A 19,179-nucleotide genomic window follows, 5' to 3' on the forward strand; every position below is an offset into this window, starting at 1 on the left:
ATATGAGGCAAAGAGGAGAAAGCTCTCACACATCTAAATATAATTTTTCAGCAGGCAAACTGCCTCCTATTGCAAATTTAGATTTTTATACTACATTGTGCTTGCAATTGAGTCCCTTGTGGAGGGTTCACCATTACAAGAATAGAATTCATTCCTCTTTCTCTTGGTTTATGGGTGCTTCCTCAATTAATGTTCCTTTGAGAGTCTCCCTGTACCCCAATACGGCTTGGAATCATGCCAAACCCTGAAATAATGGAAATGTGTTTCTGCAGTCCTCTGCTTGATTACCAATACAGAAATACATTTTGTCTTGCAGGGAGACAGATTGTCTTTTTGCTACAGGTAGGTAGCCATGTTGGTCTGACGTAGTCGAAACAAAAAATTAAAAAAAAAATCCTTCTAGTAGCACCTTAGAGACCAACTAAGTTTGTCATAGGTATGAGCTTTCGTGTGCATGCACACTTCTTCAGATACCTTTTTGCCTTCTTTTTAAGTCTTCTTTTTAAGTCTTTTTGCCTTCTTTTTAAGAGAGGAAGGGATACCTTGCTTTGAACTTGTCTCATCTTCAGATCTGAAGTTGGCTGTGGCAATAAACAATTTGGAACAGATTTTGGGTTTTTCCTTGTTCCTGGGTGAGTTTTAAACTTCACCATTTTATTTTTCCAACCTTTTTTCCTTCATCTGGAATTCACTGGTCCTACTCAAAGGACCTTGAGATTCATCTCTCAGCTGTGAACCCACAGAAACTGGTTCCTTTGAATCCCTGCTTGGATAGGTGGCTACCATAGTCTCTCTTTCCTCTTTTCTTAACATTTAGGATACACTACTATATAGCTGGAGCATAGCAAAGGTTTTTAACTAGTTCAGAAGAGTTTTTAACTAGTTCAGAAGGGACCCAGGTGGCGCTGTGGGTTAAACCACAGAGTCTAGGGCTTGCTGATCAGAAGGTCGGCGGTTCGAATCCCTGCAACGGGGTGAGCTCCCGTTGCTCGGTCCCAGCTCCTGCCCACCTAGCAGTTCGAAAGCACATCAAAGTGCAAGTAGATAAATAGGGACCGCTCCGGTGGGAAGGTAAACGGTGTTTCCGTGCGCTGCTCTGGTTCGCCAGAAGCAGCTTTGCCATGCTGGCCACATGACCCGGAGGTTGTCTGCGGACAAACGCCGGCTCCCTCGGCCTATAGAGCGAGATGAGCGCCGCAACCCCAGAGTCGGACACGACTGGACCTGATGGTCAGGGGCCCCTTTACCTTTACCTTTTACTATATAGCTGGAGCATAGCAAAGGTTTTTAACTAGTTCAGAAGAGGGGTGTTTTAGAGGACCAATAAAAGTACAGTTGCATAATAGTTAAAAATATTAGTTTTGCATGCCATAACCATTGTTTGCAAATTAAGTTGCATGTTGTTCCTCTGAAGAAACTGTTAAGTTGCGTATTCACATTCTCTTTTCCCATGTAATCCTTAGTTGGATAGATTGTTCCTTATTTTTCCGTTCCCCAAGATTCATCCATGTACAATGTGCTATTGATTTCTTTTTTTATATTATTCCCATAGCTTTTGTAAGCTGAAATGCATTTGCTGCTCTTCTGCTGGTGTACGGTATTTAAAATCAATCTTTTCAACAGGAGCTGTTTGGTTACGACCCTGTTGCCCACTGGGGTAAATTAAGGACCCCTGTTTCACGAGCCCATATAACCTTATGGAAACCAGTGCATGTATGTACCCCAACCCCATGAAGATCTGGTAGGCTCTTTTACCTTTAAGGAAGATAGAATAATGAAGATAAAATAATGAAAAATAGATACCACAATAAATATTTTTCAGATGATTTTTTCCTCCCCCTGGGAATGTACAGACTTCAAAGGATTCCGAGGTTTGGCTGTGATAACCATCCAAGCTTTTAGGTGTTTGTCAAGCTCTATCCAACTCCTTTAAAACATTTTAGAGTCTCTAGTATTAGGCCAGAAACACAGTAAAAACAGTCTGCCTTGCAGGATTTTGGCGTTCTAGCTGCCCATATCTGCCAGAACCAGGGAAAGCAAAGGCACGCAAACACTAACTTTGTTATTGCTTTTTAACTTAAGCTTCTTCCCCAACCTGAACAAAACATTTCAGCTCTGGTTCCATGTAAGTTTCAGTCAAAAGTCTGCATCGCTTTTAATTCTATCACAATTTATTATCTCATCCCTCGTTTTCAAAATCCTACATACTTTTACTCATCTTCTGAGTAGAAACAGATGTCAAGAGCCTTGCAAATCAGCTTCAGAAAAGAGAATGAATTGGTGATTGGATATGGACTCAGATCTTCACACAGACGGCATTTGAGATTGCATTGCAGCTGTGTGGAGAGGGCTCTGTGGGAACTGGGAATGCTACTGTTCTTTACGCTGTTTAATCATTCGTCAGCTTTTAAGGAATAGCATTTGCTGGCACCTTAGATCGGCCACTGCCAAACTCTCTGTCTCTCTATCGCTGCACAACATTTCTGTCAGTGCTTTGCAATAGCATGGAGGGAAACTGCACATATAGCTAGACACTGCATGCTAGAAGTTCATTGTGTGGAGAACCTCTCACACCAATGTTCATCCGCCTTGCGGTCCTCCAGATGTTTGGACTACAGGCATACCTGCCAAGTTGCTGTCAGAAAAATAAGGGACCGGGCCAGAAATAGCAGACCAGAAGTAGCGCTGCCGCCATTTTGGAACTGGGCGGAGCATGCTCAGAAGTGACTTTTGATGCTGCTTTGCCCAGTTCCAAATGGCCGTCGCGCCAGAAGTCGCACTGCAGCCATTTTGGAACTGGGCGGAGCAGCATCAAAAGTCACTTCTGAGCATGCTCCACCCAGTTTCAAAATGGCCGCCGTGCCAGAATAAAGCGGGGCAAAACAAAAAAATCCGTTTTTTCAGCTAGGAACAGCTGGAAAAACGGGGATTTCCCGGGGGAAACAGGAGACTTGGCAGCTATGGACCACAGGTCCCATTAGCCACACCCAGCATGGTTGTAGTTGTCCAAAACACCTGGAAGGCACCAGGTTGGAAAAGGCTGTGCTGTGCAAATGAAATTTCAAGAGCTTTCTAGAGGGCATCCATTTTGTGAGCAGACGGCAAGGAGCTTCTGACTTACAAGAAAAGAGATTCTGAGTAAATATCAGGCAGAACTTTATGGTGGTAAGAGCTTTTCAACAGTGGAACGGACTTCCTCAAAAGGCGGTAGGCTCTCCTTTCTTTGAGGTTGGTTAAATAGATGTTGGGTGGCCATCTGTCATGGATGCTTTAGTTGATACCTGCATACAGCAACTGCATACAACAACTATACTTTGCAAAGGCATATGTGGAACATTACAAAGAAAAAGTTCGTTTTCTGCAAGTACTGCTTCTTAAAGTTGCCGAGTCTGACACTTGTATTTGTAAAGACATACATGGAGCACAAAAAGCTTCTATTTGGATGTTACATATATAAGAACTGATCTATTCGTATTTCCTGTTCAAAATGTTGGTCTTTAATTGCTTCTACTTAATTTGATAATGTGAAGCATAAAGAATTCATATGGTTAAACACAGCCAGTTAAATTGTGGGTGTTATTGTTAGTTGAGATTCCTGCATTGCAGGAGGTTGGACTAGATGGCCCTTGGGTTCCCTTCCAATTCTACAATTCTTTGATTCTATTCGTACAGCCAGTGGCTGCAATCTTGTGCAGTTTGGCTGATTTATGCAGTCTTTGGCCCTTCTATTTTGGACACTCTCATTTGGGACCCACCGCCATCTGAGATAATAAGGTGAGTGAGTATTTGAAACAGGGCCTTTTTAATTGTGGCACCTGTGATGTAGAATGGCCTCCCAGGATAGGTACATCTGATTCTATCACTGCCTGTTTTTAAGTGAATATTGTTTCGCTTAAATGGGCCTGTTTAGAATATTGGTTTTATCATTTACTCACAGCCTTGTACCCAGAGCTGCTCAGGAATTCTAAGGGACCAAAAATTTGAAATCGGGCTAAAATCAATGCAATTTTGAAAGCTTTGGTCCACCATGCTTATTCAAAATGGCATCTTATTTTATCCAAACGTAGATACAAAATACATAAATACCAGCTCCTTGATCTCAGGAACCATCAAGAAAAATGAGGCTATGTTATCTTAAGAGGTAGCCAAGTTCATACTTTGGTAAGGCTTTCCTTGGGGCTGATGAGCAGGTTATATTTTGTTATAACTGTTTTGACTCATGACATTTATTTATATATATATTTATTTATTTCATAAGATTTATACATGACTTGTTTGTTTTTTAAAAAAACTATTGAAGCAATTTACAAAACAACAACAATAGTGAAACTCAGAAAAATTCACAACCATAATTTAAAACATACAAAATACCAAGACATTAAAATTACCTCAACTTTACAAGCATCTGAGTAGGCTATTTTTATTTATTTTATTTAAAAAAATTATGCATGTGCCCTTTGCATTTGGACTGCTGATTTTATCTTTCTGCTTTCTAATTGTACAGCGCTTTGTGTATTTCTGATAAAAAACTATTTTATGAATGTTAATGATGGATGATGATGATGATGATTCCTGCTGAACCATGGAGCAGTGTCTGTAATTGCTCTGTTGCTGAAAAACTCCATTCTTTATTTGGCAAATTACTGTACTTCCCCTCCACTTCCTATCCTGCAATTAACCTGCAAGTTATTGGTTCAAGGGGCAATTGCGGAGCTTGAAGTCAAGGAATTCAGAAACCAGCAATGTGTTTTAGGATCTGCAGAGATGCTCAGAGTGGAGGAAGGTAATCTTACTTGAATGAGCGATGGGTAAATGTACCAATTTTGGTTTCTCTCAGTTTTGATTTTTCAAATCTTAAATTCAGTTTCTCTACATTTCCACATTAGTCCTCATGAAAATTAATCCACATTTAATGCCAGTTTCTCCTAATATACACATTTTTGAGAAGCAATTCTTCCTAATATATGCATTGCATATGTTTTCATTCATTGCATATTTATATGCAAACATTACATAGCATGTGCATTTTTGTACACATTACTTGCTGTTTCAGAAAGTGCAAATTAGGTGAATGAGAATGGAATCAAAGTTCTCCCTCATCCCTCATCCCTAATCTGCATTATTATTATTATTATTATTATTATTTATACCCCGCCCTCCCCAGTCAAAACCGGGCTCAGGTCGGCTAATGCCAATAAAATTACAATAAAACATAAAAAGCAATTAATTAAAATACAGATTAAAATACAATATTAAAATTTAAAATGCAGCCTCATTTTAAGTAGTCCATAAATCCAAACCATGAGGGAGGAAAAACACAGGGGTCAGACTAAGTCTTGCTCCTTCAACAGGTAGCTTTTACAGGAGTATTCTGGTCCAAGACTTGACTATTCAAAAGACACAGTGGCCAAATAACCCAAAACAACACATTCTTGCACCATTTATGAAACATCTTCTTCCTAGGCCCGACTGTGGCTCATAGGTACCTGCCTTGTACTGAGCTAGAGAAAGGGCTCACCAACAACCATTTAGAGAGAGAGAGAGAAATGTGGAAAAACACATGTGTGGGATTAAAAATATCAAGCCTGAACAATATATGAAGAAAGAAGTATTGAAATGCCGTAATCCCAATTCTTAGCATCAACATCAACTATGCCCCTGCCAAAATAAGGGATGAGACAAGCTTTCCCCTGAGAGACTCAGAAAATGACTCCAGTCCATACGAAGCTGCTTTATAAAAAGTCAGATCATTTCTCCTTTCTAGGTCAATATTTTCAACATCATTTGGCATCAGGTCTCCAATGTTTCGGATAGGGACACATTCCCGGCCCTACTAGGAGATACTAAGAATTGAACCTATGGCCTTTTGCATAGCAATGTGCCATTGAGCGAAGGCCCTTCCCTTAACTGTTAGCCCCAGTCTCATACCCTCCCTCATTTCACATATGAAAGCACAGAGATGGTTGTAACTCCCCACTTATGACACCAAGGATTACTTCCTGAGCCTTCTTTTCTGTTTACAAGTTGCTGAAGGCTCTATTGAGTCTTCTAAAGGTCATTATCTGTTTAGAGCAGATGTAGCCCTCTAGATGTTGAAGGACCAACTCCTACCAGCCTGTCAACATGGCTAAGGGCTTAGGGATGGTAGGAATCGTAGTCCAACAAAGTCTGGAGGGCTAGAGATTAGCCACCCCTGGTTTACGCTATGGAAGCTTGATCCCAGCTGATCTAAAACTAAAAGGTAAAAAATAGGAGGCAGGTTAACATTGGATCAATGTTCAGTATTAAAAGCAAGAGAAAGCAGATGGATCTAGCACACATGTAAATAATTATTAAAAATGATGCTAGACAGAGAGGGTGTTCCACAATGATGGTGGAACAACAGAAAAGGTCCTCTGTCCAGTAGCTACCCACCTACAGTAACCTCTGAACATGGGGACATTTGTATCAAATGTTGCCTGGACCATTTTGCAATGGACACTTTCGTAAGGTTGGTTGTGAGCCAGGAGCATTGTTACCACTGAGCTGTAAAACAAAAGGGCATCAAGCCTCTAAGCCAGGCATCCCCAAACTGCGGCCCTCCAGATGTTTTGGCCTACAACTCCCGTGATCCCTAGCTAACAGGACCAGTGGTCGGGGAAGATGGGAATTGTAGTCCAAAACATCTGGAGGGCCGAAGTTTGGGGATGCCTGCTCTAAGCCATGTAGAAGTCATCCCCCATTGACCCTCTAAATCCTTCCTATGTGAGGAACAAGATGTAGAAACATCAAAGTGGAGGAAGACACTCAAAGTTATTCCCTTCTTTCAATGCCATGGATTCATGCTCTGGCATTGAAAACAGGTGGTGCAGCTAAGCCTCACAAGACCCGTCTCGAGTTAAGCACTGCTTGTGTAAAACAGTGCAATGTTGGGGATGGGCACATGCCTTCCAGGCAGAAGATCTCAGTTTCAATCCCTTGTACTGCCACTAAAAGAAATCAAGTCTAAAAAAGATCCCCACTTGAGATTTTGGAGAACAGCTGTTGGTCAGAATCAGTCCCTGGACTGGAAGGGCAAATGGTCTCATTCAGCATTAAGCAGCTTCATATGTATGTCCCTTCTGTGTTTTTCCCTTTTTCTTTTTGTTCAATGGATTAGTTTACATCTGAATCTTCTCCCCCACACTTCTCCCCACAATTGCCAAAGGGCACAGATACACATTCTTGGTTATAATAAGTAAATCTAATTTGGCCTTTAAAAATGCGCACTATGACTGTTCCATAATTGGTCTTTCACCCAGTGATTGAATTGTGTGACAGTTCAGCAACCGGCTGAATGAATGAAAAACACAGAACTACAGTGTGTGGTAGAGGCTGGCTCCAGAAGCGGGAGAGATTTGCCTGTGACCATTTTGGCAAGCGCACAGCTGGAAAGACAAATGTTGTCATAACCTCCACCCGCTGGAATCTGGTTGTCGGTTTAGTTAACATATCCCCTGGCTATTTGAACTGGTCACTTAAGAAGTCAACAGCAAGTCAAGCTGTCGTGCATTCCTTTTTTTTCTTTTTCTTTTTTAGTTCCTCCCCCCTCTCCGCAGCAACAGCTGGCTTCCCTACATTTCTGTTTATGAATTAAACTGAAATCCTTTTTGAACGTATATTCTGTAGAGGAATCGACCGAAGAAGACCAGCAAGTAGATAAATGCCTGCTTCATAAGAGCCAGAAATGGCTGAGATCAGAAATTTCCTTTCTTCTCAAAGCCCTGTCCCTCCAAGGAATCCTTGTATTGCTTGGAAATGGGGGTTTTGAACTTGTTTTAGAGCACATGGTCATTTCATGCAGGGTGCTAGTGGCCAGTCCTGTTTCCACCTGCATAAACTGAGAATATTCTCCGGGGGGGCACCCAACACTTCATATATGTTGCATAGGAATTTCAGTAGGGTGGCAACTTTGTACTGCAAAAAAGAAGAAGATACATACCCCCCAAAACCCAAAGATGCATATAAAATTCATACATGCTAATTTAGAAATTATATGCTAATTTAGAAATTATATCTGTAATTTAACTAAAAAGGCAGACTGTCTTGCCAGAGTGGTGCATGCTCTGGTTATCTCCCGCTTGGACTACTGCAATGCGCTCTATGTGGGCTTACCTTTGAATTGTGCTCCCAGTACGTTTCCGAGCACAATTCAAAGTGTTGGTACTGGCCTTTAAAGCCCTAAATGGCCTCGGTCGTGTATATCTGAAGGAGCATCTCCACCCCCATCGTTCAGCCCGGACACTGAGATCCAGCGCCGAGGGCCTTCTGGCGGTTCCCTCGTTGCAAGAAGCCATGTTGCAGGGAAGCAAGCAGAGGCCCTTATCGGTGGTGGCACCCACCCTGTGGACCGCCCTCCCATCAGATGTCAAGGCAATAAGCAACTATTTTACTTTTAAAAGACAACTGAAGGCAGCCCTGTTAGGGAAGTTTTTAATGTTTGATGCTGTATTGTTTTAAATATTTGGTTGGAAGCCGCCCAGAGTGGCTGGGGAAACCCAGCCAGATGGACGGGGTATAAATAAATTATTATTATTATTATTATTATTATTATTATTATTATTATTAGAAGACAGTGACAAGGTGGCCTGTTCAGTCTGCTTGACCAGGAATGTTAAGGCCCCTGCTTCCCCTTATTATGGTTCATTTTCTATCTTGGAAGTGTCCTCTGCAAAGTAGGGTACATGGCTACACCGGTGGTGTGCAAGCTGTCTTTCAGGGAAGCTTATCTTACCTCTCTGTAAGGCTGGAAGGCTACAATCTTACCTCTCTGTAAGGCTGGAAGTCTCCATGTAAGACTGGCAGCAGCTCTCCAAAGTTTCAGGCAGGGGCCTCCTGTTGAAAGAGAGGTTTGGGAGAGAGATCCTTACTCTCTCATAGCAGATTTAAGCACAAGGGTGACTACTCCAAGCACGTTAAAACTTGGTTAGATTTACATCTGCCCTCATCCACCTTTAAACAAATGTTCCTACCAAAAATACTTAGGCTAGAATAAACCACAGACACCTAGCTTTGCAAATAAGTGAATGTTTTGCTCACAGGGTTTCCAGAAATTGCATCAAAGCAGTTTCCATCTGTTGGCAGTAAAACAAAGAAAAAGAAAAAGGTTCTAAATGACTTAAAAAGAAAAGTATTTGGTTTCCTAACAAAAAGGATCACACAATCTTTGGATTAGCAAAGATTCAGGCTGTAAAAATCTCATTTTAGAGATTCGGTTCACTTGCAGGGAGCCATAGCCACATGGCTCCTTCTTCACGTGTTTCAGTGTTTCAGGAAGCACAAAGAGAAAAGACTGAGAAGCAGGGAGCGGAGACTCTGGCTAACTTGAGCTGAGGCTCAGGTTAACCCTTTCATGCATGCAAGTGTGAGTCAGTAATTGTATATGGCAACATCTCTCCTATCCCAACATATTCTTCTGCATTCAAAGCAGATGCTCTACCACTGAGCAAGAAGTTGAACCCAAAGTATATTGGTCCCTTTGAGGTAGAGGAACAGATCAACCCAGTAGCTTTCCATCTACATCTGCTGCCCTCCATTGTGCTAATATAGACACCACGACTCAAACAAGTGCTAACACTGTCAATCTAAGTTGATTCCTCCCCATCTTAGTCTCAAACTTGAGAACTCAGAGGAATGTCTCTTGTTGAACTTGGGCACATTACAAATTGTATAATTGTTGCCTCAGGACAGATCAGGTCTTAGGAAGTATATGTTGGCTTTGGATAGAACGTGTGTGTGTGTGTGTGTGTGTGTGTGTGTTTAAAAAGAGAACTTGGATGATTTGACTGTGACAGTGCTTAACCATCTTGCAACATTTAGGACTAATAAATGTTTCATGTTATCCAGGTATTTGCTCTAGGACTCTGGAAAGGTGAAGAAGACTTTTGCCAACCACCACAATTGCTAGCTTTTACTGGTCTTTTACAAACCAGATCAGAAAATTCTAAATTTAGATCTATTGTTCTCCCATTAGATAAATAGCCTGTGGTTTATGAGCATAGTTGGATAGTAAAAGAGAATTGTCTTGTGAGTTTTTATCCAAGTCTGCCAGGTTTCATTACCAAGCAAGCAGTGGTCCCAGAGTCCCATTTTGTTCTTCATCGTGTGCTCTTCTTTTTAATTTTTTAAAATTAATCCCATTGGGCACCTTCTAAACCAAAAGGAGTCAAAAGATAGATCTCCCCAACAACTGCATTTTCAGAAGATTCACAATATATTACTCCCAATTCTTCTATCACTAGCATTAACAATAAAACCTCTCCCTCCACACCCTTTCATTGCTGGTGAAATTTAAAAAAAAATATTTTGGGGAAGGAACGAGGAGTGGATTTTTGTCTGAAAGGACTGCAAGCTCACTTCTTCTACTGAAAGTGAATTCTTTCTTTGAGCATGTATTCAGATGTGCTTAATTTTAAGTGCATTTGCCTCCAAAGCCAGCCCAAGACATTTCCCAGCCTGAGGCACTTGCACCCATTCCACATACAGTAGTGAATCCTACTGCAGTAGTAAGCAGTGGGGCACTGCATTGCCCCTGAGGGAGATCAGCAGGGTAGCTATAAATGTGGGTGGCAAGTTGCATGGCACCCAGTTCTCTTCTCCAACAGAAGGTTGCTCAGGAGGAAGAGCCAAGAGGCACCGCCACCTCCCAATATATGCCACCTGAAGCAGTCACCTCACTCTGCCTAATGGTGAGACCAGCCCTATCAGTGCTTTAGAGTTGTTCCCTGTTGTCCTAACCAAGTTATCTGCCCCAGTAGTCATTCATGCCACCAGCATCACCATTAATATTCACTTGGTGTTTTACTTCTCTCCCACTTGTTCTGTTTCTAGTATGCAGGTGGAGTCACCATTAAGCAGGTGAATCATGAGTTCCAGTAGCGTGCAAGAGATCAAGAACAGAGCCAGAACATCAATTATGTTGCATGGGGAGAATGGTACTTTAGCCATCATGGTCATCTGAATATTGAATTTTGGCTAGCTGTTTTGAAACAATACAAAAATTGGGGGGCCTGTCTTTACAGCAATGCTAGGCTGTAACCTAGCAGTCAGCCAAGAAGTTCTGCAAAATTTCTTGGTGAGCTTTGGCACAAAACTAGTCTTCTTTCTGAGAGTCCTCTCCTGGTTTATAATATTCGTCTACCCACTTGTATGTGCCTTCTTATTTTGTCCCTTACGAATTGTAACCATCAGCACCCATCATGGCAGAGAACAGCTTGGAAATTCCTCTACCACATCATCATACACTCCTCAAAACAAACATACCTAAGAACAAGAGGAGTTTAGAGGAAAAAAGTAACCACAAAAACCATTTGTAAGAAACAATTGAGAAAACTGGCTCAGATAGAAAGGATAAAAGAGATGAGATGATTAAGAGGCTATATGATAGCCATCTTCAAATATTTGCAGGTCTGTCACGCTAATGATTGAGCAAATTGGTTGCTCCATGGGGGGTGAGACTTGAACCAATGGGCTCAAATTACAAAAAAAAGGATATTAAGAAGAATTTCCTGGTGGTATGAACAGTGGCATAGCAAGGTCATGTGGTTTCCGGTGCGGAAAATTTCTTGTCACACACACACCCATTGAAATTATTAAAATAAGGAAAAATAAGATACAGTTGCAAGTGTTATTTTCTGCTTCATTTATTTAACATTGTGAGCATAAGCACTTAAAACCTTTTTTTCGCAATGGGAATTTCTTATGAATGAAATTTTTAATTAATTTCGCTATTTTGCAGATTTGGCTTAACATAAAATTGAAACAAATAGCATGCATCGTAATATTTACGTTACTTACCAAACTCAGTATCATAGAGAAGAGGATGATCACAATGAATCAATGAACTAAAAAATGTAACAAAAATGAATTCAGCACAGCACTTACAAGCTTCAGTAATAATGCACAACTAACTCAACAGCGGGTGGTGCTGTGGGTTAAAACCACAGAGCCTAGGACTTGCCAGTCAGAAGGTTGGCGGTTCGAATCCCTGCGACGGGGTGAGCTCCCATTGCTCGGTCCCAGCGCCTGCCAACCTAGCAGTTTGAAAGCACCTCAAAGTAGATAAATAGGTACCGCTACAGCGGGAAGGTAAACGCCATTTCCGTGTGCTGCTTTAATTCTCCAGAAGCGGCTTTGTCATGCTGGCCACATGACCTGGAAGCTGTACGCCGGCTCCCTCGACCAATAACACAAGATGAGCGCCGCAACCCCGGACTCGGTCACGACTGGACCTAATGGTGAGGGGTCCCTTTACCTTTACCTAACTCAACAGAATGACGTGGGGTGACTGACCGGCATGGCAGTGGATAGGATTGGTTGTGGGTTGAGTAATGATGAATAATGCAGAGACAGACTTTGGCGAATCGGCGGAAAGAAACACCCCCTCCCCTTCCTTATCCATATGCGTTTCGTTGCGTTTGTTGACTGAACTAAAAAGTTTCAATACGTATTGTGTTGACTTGTTGAGGTTAATTAATTGCCAGACAAAGTTATTAAACTTGTTTTAAATAAAAAAAAATCCCAAAAAAGTGTTGTGAGCCTGCCCCCCAAAAATGATTTTAAAAACACTTATTTTTGCCATTTTGTCACCCCCCTCAGTGATGACACCCAGGGCCACTGGGTGTGAACTGTTCAGCATGGAACAGGTTGACCCAGAAGGTGTTTAGAGGTTTCTATACAGAGGCTGGATGGCCCTCCTATCAGAAATGTAACAGCAGATTCCCTGCATCAGCTGGGGTTGGAGTAGATGAGGTTTGAGATCCCTTCCAACTCTATGATTCTATGAATGTCTAAGTAGTCTGGACTTAGAGTGCACTGCAATCAATGGAAGGTTTGTCCAGCGTATGGATAACCTTCATAAAATATAATGCTTTCAAGCTTCCCCTAAGCATCTGGTTGGCCACTGAGAACAGGATGCTGGATTAGCTGAGCCTTTGGCCTGATCCAGCAGCCTCATTTTATGTTCTTACTTAGATGCTCTGGTGAAAATGAAGAGAAAGGGTATGCTAAACTATGACTGTAACATGCACGGAATCCCATTTCACAATTTGGGGCAGCATGAAAACTGGGGGGGGGGGTTGCAGATGCTCAATTCATAAATATGCTGAACATTCCAGTCCAGGAAATTATGAACGTCCATGACACCACAGTGACTAACTGCTCCAGGCTTGCAATTTCCTACTTTCTGTATGCCCAGAAAAGTGACTCACGGTGCATTCTTAGGTATGTCTACTCAAATACAAGCCCCACTGAGTTCAGTGAGACTTACCTGCAGGTGGATGCATGGGGCTGGATAGGTCTTATTCTGAGAATGAAGTGTACCTTCGAGTTTAATTCAGAAGAAAACAGGACTTTGAGCTATCAGTTTAGGAAGCATCTTGATGGATAAATAAATAAAAATGTATATTTATATAATAGCTCCCCACTCATATACACAAGATCTGAGGCTCCACAGATTCTATTAGTCAATCGCCCTTTGGCTCATAGTCTGCGTAAGCTCCTTTCCAGGAACTAAGTTGCCTGAGTCATTGGGCTGGTCTTGCTCAGTAAATGGAACACACAAAGAGAGGCAGTTATATGTATGGATTCTACAATTTTGTTCATGACAGCATCCACCTTGCCTTCTATATCTACTTTCCAATAATGTGTGGTTTTCATTTGGCCCTTGGTGGGGTCTTTTTTAGCTCAAACACTATAATCAAAGCATGTATAGGAAAGTCGATCTGGCAGAAAGCAAGACAGAATATTATAAGATATCATGCAAGCTCTAGCAGATCTAGGATTACCTGTATATCAGATGCAACATGTTTCATCTACAGCAAGGTTGGCCAATCTGAGAACCAGCCTAGCCTCTAGACCAGGCATCCCCAAACTTTGGCCCTCCAGATATTTTGGACTACAATTCCCATCTTCCCCGACCACTGGTCCTGTTAGCTAGGGGTCATGGGAGTTGTAGGCCAAAACATCTGGAGGGCCGCAGTTTGGGGATGCCTGCTCTAGATAGTATTTAGTCCAGGGACTAGAAGTGTGTGTGTGTGTGTGTGTGTGTGTGTGTACAAATATTGTTTAAGAGACTAGAAGTTTGTGTGTGGGGGGGGGTGTGTGTGTGTAGTGTGTGTACAATACAATACACACACATATATATATTATTTAAACAATATTTATGCTGCTTTTCAAACAAAATGTCCTCATAAAGTACAGTAAAAACAACACCAGTAAATACAGTAAAACAACATCAAAATCTAATAAATGTAATTAGAAATTATAACAAATCTAAAAACAACAACAAATGGAGCAGCAATTAAAATCAAAGTGATATAAAACAACATATCAGCCTGTTTCTTTTGCAAGATAACTCTGGCACCATTGAGCAATAAGGAATTTCACTACATATGCTAGGCAGAGTATTATTCAAATCAGAATTCTCCAGGTAATTTTAAAATTGTTCTTTGAAGCAGGATCTGAGCACAAAAGCACTCTGGCTTCTTGTGATTCCCGGTAACTGACACAGAGGCACTGCCTCCAATGGGGGAATTAGAACATAAACATTGTGGCTAATAGACATCAAAAGCCTTATTTTCCATGAATTTGTCTAATTCACTTTTACAGCCATCTAACATGCCTCTGTACAGCCTGTAGACTGGATGTGGGCCTGTTGTTGCTCATCCAGCAACTGGCATTTAACAGCAAGCAGCCTCTGAATCTGGAGAATCCATGGCGAATAGACCTTTGAGACACCAATGCTTCATGAATTTGTCAGATCTCCTTTAAAGCCATGTAAGCTAGCAGCTATCACCACATCCTGTGGCAGCAAATTCCATAAATTGATGATGTGTTGTGTGAAGAAGTACTTTTTTTCTTCTGCCTGGACCCTGACAAAACTTTATCGCCACCTTGAATGAAGCCTTGTATGTGTGTTTTTAGAGGCACTCTGTAAATCAGCCTTCACCAACTGGACACCTCCAGATGTTTTGGACTACAACTCTCATCAGCAACGTTCTGGCTGGAGCTGATGGGAATTGTGGTTCAAAACATCTGGAGGGCACCAGGTTTGCAAAGGATGGAGTAAGCTGAGCAACAAACAGGGACCCACTTCACTGAGGTATTCAGCCATGCAAGTTTTCCCGACAAAGTGTCCAGCAGCAGATTCCAGCAGAGAGAGAGAGAGGCAAGCTAACTGTGGATGTTGCCTTGCACTCTGAGCCCATCCTTGGAGAGAACTAGAAACCGGAATTCTCAAGTATTTTGGAACATAAACAAAAGTGGATTAATAAGCATGTCATCTTCTGAAAGTTTCTTGTGGGCAAAATAGCTATCATTTTCTGGAAGACAGCCTAACTTTACTCTAATAAAAAATGACTCCAATTGACTGAGAAAGAACTGGAGGCTGGAAATTATGAAAACAAACAATTGACCACATTTCAATTTTGTGGTGCAGGAAGCGATGAAGAGACGCAAAGCTAGAACAAAACCCTGCCAAGTCTTCTGGGGAATCTGTTGATGCTTTTAAACAAAAACAAAAAAAACAGGGCATGCATCAGTTCCATTTGTTTTCTGGTGCCATTACCAAACAATAGACTTCATTTATATGAATTGTGTACATTTATACAGTCAAGCACCTTGGGGGAAAGTATTAAGCAAAAATCTTCTAACAACATTGTGTGCTCCATCTTGGGATTCTTGATGGACATATCTCCTTACAAAGACAAATTGCCTCATAGCATCTACATTTTCTGCAACCAGTGAATTTCCAGTACACTTAGTGCATATTGGTAGTTGTTTTTCTTACCTGTCCCCAAACTGGGTAATTATTAGCTCTTTTTAAACTGAGGCCATATTTTGAATAAACGTTGAAGGCTATGCAATACTCATTTTGTCCACTGACTATCCTTCACAAGCTAAGACCCAAGAAATGGACTTATCTTCAGTGAGAACAGCAGGGACTTTGGAATAATGCTCCCTTCATCTACCTCAACTGCTCATTCTCATTTGCCTGGAAACGATGCCTTATGAGGAACTGGCTTAGGGAGCTGGGTATGTTTAGCCTGGAGAAGAGAAGGTTAAGGGGTGATATGATAGCCATGTTCAAATATATAAAATGATGTCATATAGAGGAGGGAGAAAGGTTGTTTTCTGCTGCTCCAGAGAAGCGGACACGGAGCAATAGATTCAAACTACAAGAAAGAAAATTCTACTTAAGCATTAGGATGAACTTCCTGACAGTAAGAGCTGTTCGGCAGTGGAATTTGCTACCAAGGAGTATGGTGGAGTCTCCTTCTTTGGAGGTCTTTAAGCAGAGTCTTGACAGCCATCTGTCAGGAATGCTTTGATGGTGTTTCCTGCTTGGCAGGGGGTTGGACTGGATGGCCCTTGTGGTCTCTTCCAACTCTATGATTCTATGATTCTATGCTCATACATAAGAGTGACCAACTGCGCTCAGCGTGGCTGCCATATCACCTACCGTAGCAAATGATGAGCAGTTGTTTATATCATTGCATTTATGTATTTATTCAGTTTATATCCTGCCCTTCTACCCAAAGGAAGCCAGGGCAGCAAGGACATCAATATTATTATTATTATTATTAAAAAGAATCTTTAAAACACTTTAAAATATTATCTTCTAGGTTGGCAGGAACAATATCTTGAAGCCACCACATGCCTGGGTAAACAAGCATGCTTTTAAATTCCCCCTGAAAATCCCTCAATAATGATGGAGATGCACTGCAGTTGTCGCATGCATGATCCAAACAAGTGGCACATCCAATGGCTTACTTTGTTGTTGTTGTTTGGTCATTTAGTCCTGTCCGACTCTTCGTGACCTCTTGGACCAGAGCACGCCAGGCACTCCTGTCTTCCACTGCCTCCCGCAGTTTGGTCAGACTCACGTTGGTGGCTTCAAGAACACTGTCCAACCATCTTGTCCTCTGTCGTCCCCTTCTCCCTGTGCCCTCAATCTTTCCCAACATCAGGGTCTTTTCCAGGGAGTCTTTTCTTCTCATGAGGTGGCCAAAATATTGGAGCCTCAGCTTCAGGATCTGTCCTTCCAGTGAGCACTCTGGGCTGATTTCCTTAAGAATGGATAGGTTTGATCTTCTTGCAGTCCATGGGACTCTCAAGAGTCTCCTCCAGCACCATAATTCAAAAGCATCAATTCTTTGGCGATCAGCCTTCTTTATGGTCCAGCTCTCACTTCCATACATCACTACTGGGAAAACCATAGCTTTAACTATACGGACCTTTGTCAACAAGGTCCATCTAGTTAAAAAGCATGTCTCTGCTTTTTAAGATGCTGTCTAGGTTTGTCGTTGCTTTTGTCAATGGCTTACTACAACCACAGTATTGCTGTAAGACTGAGGGGTGTGTATTTCAACAGGAGAATATTAAGGGAGTGGGTGATTATCTTAATAGTTCCAGGAAAGTTTCCACTCAACCTTCCTTTTTAGAAAGAAGATTGGCTAATCGCCATCAATAGCTGGTCTTCTGAATGGCTGGGAAATATTTCTCCTTCCACTCCAGCCAAGGTTGGGCTGACCTAGATGTCTCTGTGTGAGGAGAAACAAATTTGGAATTGGAGATAGAAGATGTGATAGATACAGATAATTGAGCTCTTAGGCTGCCTCTTTGGAGACCTGATAAAGAAGCACTAGACTTCTACCCACTGCTGTCCACTGCAGTGTTTAAGGTGTGTCATCAACACCTGTGTTCAACCTATATACTATTTTACAAAACACCAGAAAGCCCCCAAGACTTTCTTCCGAATGAAATCAAAGCTGAGTAACCACAGCACTCCCAAACTCCTCACCTCTCAGGGAAGTGGGTGAGCACAACAGCGTAATTTTGCAGTTTTTATCTTGCTCTTCCTGGAAAGACATCAAGTTGAGAGGCAGTGGTGTCTTTGGATATTGATATTTGGATATTTGGACTATGGTGAGGGCCTGACTGGGCTTCTGGGCGACCAGTTGTTAATCCTTACAAGAAATAAAGAAAATAAAGGTTATGTCTAGATAAGCTAATTTAAGGCATTTCCACCTCAATAAAAGAAATTGATTCTAACCTTGAAAAAATAATGGATTCATTCAATCTTATAGTGAAAGGACTTCGTGGACCGTTTTAATATTCATGGACCATCATGTATGAGGCCTCAAGCTCTTAGAAAAACTAAACTGTGGAATTATTTAATATTTTCTTCTTACTTATTTCCTCTCCTTTTTTTTTGTAAAACAGATGGAACTCACCATATATTTTTTAAAAAATAGAGTAATAAAATTGTCCAATCACCAAACTGGTGGGGGTGGGTGAAAAAAATTGCTATGATTGAAGTGTGTGAACAGTCACTGCAATCTGTTGATTACAAACAAGCCTGAAACAGTGTGTATTCTGGATCAACTCTGGAGCAGCTAATCAACTTATCAATATTTGTCACTGAAGAAGACCATATGGTCAAAATACACTTGGCAACTCAAAAGTGTTGCTTATCCATATCAGGTTGTTTAGTTATTCTCTTCTGTTTTTCAGTCCACGCTGTATATATATATATATATATATATATATATATATATATATATATATATATGCAAATATGTAATTTTTACAAAACCACATGATATAAAACAAGAACATCTATAAATCACACATAATACAGTGGTACCTCGCAAGACGAAATTAATTCGTTCAACGAGTCATTTCGTAATGCGAAAATTTCATCTTGCGAAGCACGGTTTCCCATAGGAATGCATTGAAATTTAATTAATGCGTTCCTATGCGCAAAAAAGGCGCCAACTCACCTGCCATGGCTGGAAGTTTTAAAGGCTCTGGGGAGGGGGAAGCAGGAGGAGGCTCCCTCCCTCCTTCCCCAGCAGCCGGACCCTCGCGCCCAACCAGACAGCCAACCCGTTCACGCGCAGGCAAGCAGGCTGTCTGGTTAGCCTATCCCGTTCGCGCTCTCCCGTTCGCACGCAGCTCTCCCGTGCACGGCAGCTTAAGGTGAGGGTGAGGGGGGATCCGGCTGCTGCTCGGCTGTCGGCGGCCGTTTCGGTGCAGTGGCGCCAATCGCCATGGCCCTGCGGAAGCCGGGCGATGGCAGCGGCAGAAGCGCGAGGCGGGCAGGCTCCCCGGAGGAGGCTCGGTCTGACTTCCTCCTCCTCGTGGCGCCCTGCTTCATCT

At 41.8% G+C, this 19,179-nt stretch overlaps 1 long non-coding RNA gene across 1 annotated transcript; it reads right to left on the reverse strand.

Moving 5' to 3' along the window:
- Window positions 1-5,178: 5,178 nt before the first annotated feature.
- On the reverse strand, window positions 5,179-12,033 carry LOC118077366 (uncharacterized). The gene is made up of 3 exons (XR_004691623.2): window positions 11,815-12,033; window positions 8,785-8,853; window positions 5,179-7,935 (listed from the first exon to the last, which is right to left on the reverse strand). It is a non-coding gene; the product is annotated as an uncharacterized LOC118077366 (long non-coding RNA).
- Window positions 12,034-19,179: the final 7,146 nt, after the last annotated feature.

Source organism: Zootoca vivipara, chromosome 11 (genome assembly GCF_963506605.1).
Source record: "Zootoca vivipara chromosome 11, rZooViv1.1, whole genome shotgun sequence".
Lineage (NCBI taxonomy): Eukaryota > Metazoa > Chordata > Lepidosauria > Squamata > Lacertidae > Zootoca > Zootoca vivipara.